This window comes from Papaver somniferum, unplaced genomic scaffold (assembly GCF_003573695.1).
Source record: "Papaver somniferum cultivar HN1 unplaced genomic scaffold, ASM357369v1 unplaced-scaffold_190, whole genome shotgun sequence".
Taxonomy (NCBI): Eukaryota; Viridiplantae; Streptophyta; class Magnoliopsida; order Ranunculales; family Papaveraceae; genus Papaver; species Papaver somniferum.
Genome location: NW_020628819.1, coordinates 46,424 through 53,002, shown reverse-complemented (window position 1 = coordinate 53,002; position 6,579 = coordinate 46,424). Strand labels below are relative to the sequence as shown.

General features: G+C 39.6%; 1 long non-coding RNA gene across 1 annotated transcript; it reads right to left on the bottom strand.

Moving 5' to 3' along the window:
- Nucleotides 1–358: 358 nt before the first annotated feature.
- LOC113339187 lies at nt 359–2,713 on the bottom strand. The gene is made up of 2 exons (XR_003354984.1): nt 2,455–2,713; nt 359–719 (listed from the first exon to the last, which is right to left on the bottom strand). It is a non-coding gene; the product is annotated as an uncharacterized LOC113339187 (long non-coding RNA).
- Nucleotides 2,714–6,579: the final 3,866 nt, after the last annotated feature.

The following is a 6,579-nucleotide window of genomic DNA, read 5'->3' as shown; positions in this document are numbered from 1 at the left end:
CAACCCAGTTGAGTAGTTTGAAGCCCAATTTTGTTTTTGAACAGAAGCCCAACAATTTGAGTTCAAACAGAAGCCCAGTTGAAGATTTTGAAAATGCTAGGCCCACTGATTGGTGAAGCCCAGAAATTAGTTTTAAAAACTTTGAGTTTTTAGGCCCACTGTTGGGCTTGGAAGTTTGGTTTTTCGGCCTACTAGTTTTTGTTGGTTGAAGCCCAAAAGTTTAGGTTGGGTTCTGAGGCCCACAATTCAAAGTTATGCTAGGCCCAAAATGGGTATTTCAAACAGGAGCCCAAAAGTTTTGACAGAGCCCATTTTTGAAACCCAGAATTCAGTTTAAAAACACAACAACTAGCCCACAGAGTGTAAACCTAATGCAATTGAAGGACAGCCCAGTTGTTGTGGCTGGAAAACAAGCCCACAAACAGTCTACAAATTGGGTTTAGGCTTAAGGTTTTCAGGCTTACTCAAGCCCAGTGTTCAGTTTTTAAAATAAAACTACAAGCCCATAATTCAGTTAAAACAAGCCCATAATCAATGTAAAACTACAAGCCCAAACATTGGGTTTACTGATGGGTTTAGGCTTAACTCTTTTAGTTGCTGCACAGCCGAATGATTTGGGCTCTCTTCTCCAGCTTACTGCACATCCCAGCAGCAACAACAGCTGCACAGCCCACAACACCACAGCAGTTGCTCCACATGCTCAACAGCTTCACAGATTCCTGGCAATTCAACAGGGGGTTTTTGCTTTCAGAAATGGGGGTGCAAATAAACAGAATGCCAATGATAGTTTATACAATGCAGTAATGTTAAGATGTAGGAAAGCTAAATGCAACAGATGCAATGAAGATGCAACATGCAATATGCAAGACAATGCAGGATTTGATGCAGCTAAGAATGATGCACGGAGAAAAATGGATGCAGCTCCTAACAAATTTACAACATGAGCTATAACAGAACTAGCTACAGGAACAGAAACTAAAGATGAAGCTGGAGACCTTAGATGCAAGTTATACAACAGATGGAGTATGTTACAGAATAATGATGCAGGTGTGTATGACTAAATCTAACTTATGCTAATGGCATAAGTTAGTTAACCTACAATGGCAGGCCACAAATTTCCTAAACTAATTAGCACAATTCAACAAGAATTTTTTATTTTTTTTGAATGGAGTGATAAGAGATGCAAGTGGAAGAAGTTACAAGAAAAACTACAACTACTAGTGTATCTAATAAACTACAGAACTTATGCTAATGAGATAAACTAATGACAGGCTAGAACTGAAACAAATATATACAAAACTTGAGCTGAAATCAGTAAGATGAAACCAAAAAAACAATTGCGCCGCTACCAAGTCCCCGACAACGGCGCCAAAAACTTGATAGGCTTCTAAAGAGACCTACAATTCTAAACTGCAAGTGCACAGTGTCCTAATGGAACACAGGTCAAGTACAGGTCTTTCCACAGAGACTTGGTGGGTGTACTTGATTTCTCTGATTCTCCTACTGCTTTCTTAAATAGTGACAGTTACACAATGGTTGTTGAACTAGTTTTCTGTTGTGTTAAAACACAACTGAAGTGGGTGGTTGACACTGACTAGCCCAATGAAGCAGAACTAGTCAAGCTAAGCAATACAATGCAAGATAATGTAGCAAGGCAGAAATGCAAACAAAAGCAGGAGAGTGTACTAAGGTTTTGATTCCACCACTAACCTACACTATGAACTCAGCTGATAGCATCATTCTTGTCCTTATAGCAGGTGAGGGTGAAGATTCTAGTCTTCCCTTTACCTAAGGTGTTTCACCAGCGGATAAATCAATCATAACTAAGATATCAATCCTAAGCACTAACTGTCTAACTAAAGCATAACTAGTCAGAGGATTCATAACAGTCTCTAAGGCATGAGTTATGGTATAATCACATAGTTTTATCCTAACTACAATGCATACATGACATTCACTGTGAGAGCAAGATATGACATACCAAGATTGAAACTTTTCTGGAACAATTTAAGCATTCAAGAATCACACAAACAGCATAAATAACATAGTACAAAGCTATGGTTTCATCTTAACCTTAGCTTAGTGAACTAAAACATGATGAAATTATACTACTGAATAACAAAAATTAATTGACTTTTAACTGAATTATGAAAATTATAGAATCATTAAACTAAAATCTTGAGCAGCATGACAGAAACTAAAGCAGATTAAAGCAAACTAAAAACATTAACTGAATTGGAATATATAACAGCAAATGGAAAAACTAACAGAAATTTGAATTGAATATTTAACTTGAGAATTACAGAACTAAACTATTGGTGCTCTGGCTAGCCCAGGCATGTCCATTCACACACACCCCTCATCCCCAATTTATAGTTCTAATGTTCTTCCATAAAAATACCTAATTTACAAAATTAGGGTTTTTAATTCCAACTAAATATTCTCACCACTCACCTGATAACTTCTCGATCCATGCTTGACCCATACTTCCACTGCTCCCCTTGTTACTCAAAATCTTCCCAAATTGGTCTTCTCTGCAACTGTGTTGAACCCTAGATTCTCACTGTCTTGTTTGTAGCACCTAGGGTTGTCGATGCTAAGAACGTGAAAGGAAGAAACTAAGGAAGGGGGATGAGGGAATTCTGAAATGGTCGGGGTTTGGTGATGGAGATGTTGGTTCAGGAGCTCGAGAAGGAGAAGTTGCAGAGCTCTGTGTTAGCCCAGGTCTTCAGCAAGACTCTTTGCCAGCTGCAACAGTTGTTACAGAGTCCAATAGATCTAGTCAGGTCTTAGCTATTTACTAGGATCATAACCATTTTCTGTTTTACATTGTACTTCCATAATAATATAAATAACAGATCAATCTCCACAACTTAAGTGTGGAAGATATTCACCATATATCCCCTTCTAGCTTGGTATCAGGCTCTCGATCCAAGTTCACCTTCCACAAATATCACAAAAAAAACGTGAAGAACAAACACCATTATCACAGAAACAGATATGGCAGATACAACAAACGCTCTTAGACAAGTTCAAATACATCATCTTGTCACTTTGAAACACACTGAAACAAACCACATACTATGGAAAGCTCAGTTCAAACCTATCTTAAAGGGTCATGGACTAACTGGATTCATTGATGGATCAAAAGAAATACCAGAACGCACTCTCCCAGACAGTGACGAAATCAACCCTGCCTTCACTGCATATGAAGCACAAGATGCGTTAATCATTGGTTTGTTAAACTCAACCCTTACACCAGAATTTCTCAGCGTTGTTGCAAAGCTATATACTTCGAAAGCAATATGGGATGCACTGGAAACTGAGTTTGCGTCTAAGACGTTTGCTCACCAGATGAATCTCAAGAAGAAGCTGCATAACTTATCCAAAGGTAAAAGTCTTTGAAAGCTTATTTAAATGAATCTAAACATTTGTTTGATGAACTTGCAGCAACTGGTTACACAGTTCCTGCTAATGAAATGAAGCAATCCATCTGTAATGGATTGAATCAGTCTTATGATCCAATAGTTACTGTGTTGGGTACTGCTGATAATATGGATATCCAGACTTTTAAGTCTCATCTCCTTACCTACGAGATGCGTCAAGAGAATCAACCGTCTCAGGAATCCCAACCCATAGCAAATCTTGTAACTGCGAGTACATCATCTTCCAGCAGAAATCAACCAAGGATGAACAACAATCAGCCCAGACGAAATTCACCACCAAACAATAACAATCGTCGTCCACCTAACCAGCAACGTGGTTCTCCTCAATGGGATGTATACTGTCAGATATGCAAGAAAAGAAATCACACTGCAAATCGTTGTTGGTTTCGTTATGATAGGAGCAATGACAATCGGCAAAGGCCTGCAGAGGCTTATGTTGCTTTTCCTGACGCAACTAATACTCAGTGGGTCACAGATACGGGTGCGACAAATCATATGACTGCTGATGCTCAGAATTTGTGTATACCACATGAATATGATGGACCTGATCAAGTGAGATTTGGTAATGGCAATGCTCTACAAATAGCACACATTGGTAACACTGAGTTCAATTCTAGATATCGAAATTTTGCTTTAAATAATGTCTATCATGTGCCTCAGATCAAAAAGAATCTGCTATCTGTTCATCAGTTTTGCAAGGATAACAATGTATACTTTGTGTTTCACACTAATTTGTTTGTTGTGAAGGACAAAATCACGGGGGCAACGCTGCTATCAGGAAGGAATGAGAATGGGCTATATGTGCTGGATAGTGATGGTGGCGTGCAATCATCTCAATCTCCCTCAACCTTTCTTTCTGCAAGCATTCCAGTATGGCACCAGCGGCTCGGGCATCCAATGCTGAGCACGGTTTCTAGTATTGTCAAAAAGTTTTCCCTTCCAGTTCAAAATAAGAGCTTTGGCTTCTGTCACTCTTGTCATATAAGCAAGAGTAGGCGCCTTCCTTTTACTCCTAGTACTACCACTTATGATACTCCTTTAAGTCTTATTGTGTCTGATATTTGGGTTTCACCAAAAACATCTCGTAATGGATTTCGTTATTTTCTGATATTCATGGATGCTTATTCTCATTATACATGGATTTATCCATTGGTGCAACGATCTGCTGTTTTCAATATCTTCTCTCAGTTTCAAAAACAAATAGAAAACCTCACAGGCCATAAAATAAAAATCTTTCAATCAGATAACGCATTGGAATACAAGAAACTAACTACATATCTAAGCAACTCAGGCATACAGCATCGTTTATCCTGCCCTCATACGTCAGCTCAAAGTGGATTAGCAGAACGAAGGTTCAAATACATCACAGAGAGTGGTCTAGCTCTATTATATCTATTAACAGGACACCAAACAATTCGTCTAATCACAAAACACCACTTGAGTTACTCTTTGGAAAACAACCAGACTACCAATTCCTGCGTGTTTTTGGTTGCTTAGCATATCCATGCCTAAGACCATATAATGCCAACAAGCTAGAACCTAGGTCTCTCCCCTGCATATTCCTAGGATATAGTTCAGCTCATAAGGGTTACATTTTCCTTCATCTACCAACCAATCGCCAATATATATCGCGGCATGTTCGATTTGAAGAAAACATATTCCCATTCTCTTCTTCCCTGGAGCGTACTCCCGAGGTAAGATCTGACACTCATGCAACCAGTACTGATATTTTTGGGTATTCTATATTCCCTCATAATCAAACAGTAACAGTGCAACCTCGGCATAATGTACAGCCGGCTAATGTCCAGCCTACCTCACCAGCAGTACTACGGGATGTCACCCCTCAGCAGACTCCTGCAACATCACCTGTGTTACCATCACCTCAAGTATCCCAAAACCAGAATGGCAACGAGCCAGCTCAAGTTGTAGATGCTCCAGTGCATACAATGGTCACAAGAGCCAAAGCCGGGATTTCAAAGCCAATACAGAAACTCTGTCTGACTGCCACCAAACGTCCACTTCTTGATCAAGACTTCATGGAACCTACCTGTTACTCTAAGGCTTGTCAAATACCAGAATGGCGTGATGCGATGGACGTGCAGATAAATGCTTTGATTCAAAATGGCACATACACCTTGGTTGAGTACAAAGAAGGGATGAATATTGTTGGATCTAAATTGGGTTTTTCGAATTAAAAGAAATCCAGATGGCACAATACAACGTTACAAGGCTCGTTTGGTAGCGAAAGGTTTTACCCAGCAACAAGGTATAGATTATGAAGAAACCTTTTCGCCTGTTATTAAGCCGTGTACAATAAGGCTGGTTCTGACACTTGCAGTAATGAGAGGATGGTCTCTTCGTCAGCTAGATGTGGAGAATGCATTTCTCCATGGAGTCTTAGAGGAAGAAGTCTACATGAAGCAACCTTCTGGATATATAGACCCTAACTATCCATATCATGTTTGCAAGTTACACAAATCGCTATATGGCCTTAAACAAGCTCCTCGTGCTTGGTTCTCCCGCCTCAGCAATCATCTCTTAAGACTAGGATTCACAACCTCCATTGCAAACTCTTCGTTATTTGTTCAACATAGAGGTAACTCAGTAGTGTATGTACTGGTTTATGTAGACGACATTATTGTCACAGGTTCCGACTCAAACAAGGTTGCTAACTTAATTCAAGATTTGGGTAGTGAGTTTGCAATCAAAGATATGGGGATATTGTCTTACTTCTTAGGCGTTGAGGTTTTGCAACAAGCACGGTCTCTAGTGCTTTCTCAAAGAAAATATATCTCAGATTTGTTAAGACGAACTAAACTGGATGGCATCAAGCCAGTTTGCACACCCATGGCTGCTAATGCAAAGCTGCACAAGGTGGGTTCTACGAAGTTTGAGGATTCCACTATGTATAGAAGTGTTGTTGGAGCTCTCCAGTACTTGCATATCACACGGACAGATATATCTGTGGCAGTGAACAAAGCCTGTCAATTTATGCATGATCCATATGTCGAACACTGGGAGCTGGTTAAACGAATCCTACGATATTTGAAGCATACAATAGACTATGGTTTCTTCATTAAACCTAGTCAAGATTATACTCTGTATGCTTATTCCGGTTCAGACTGGGCAGGTA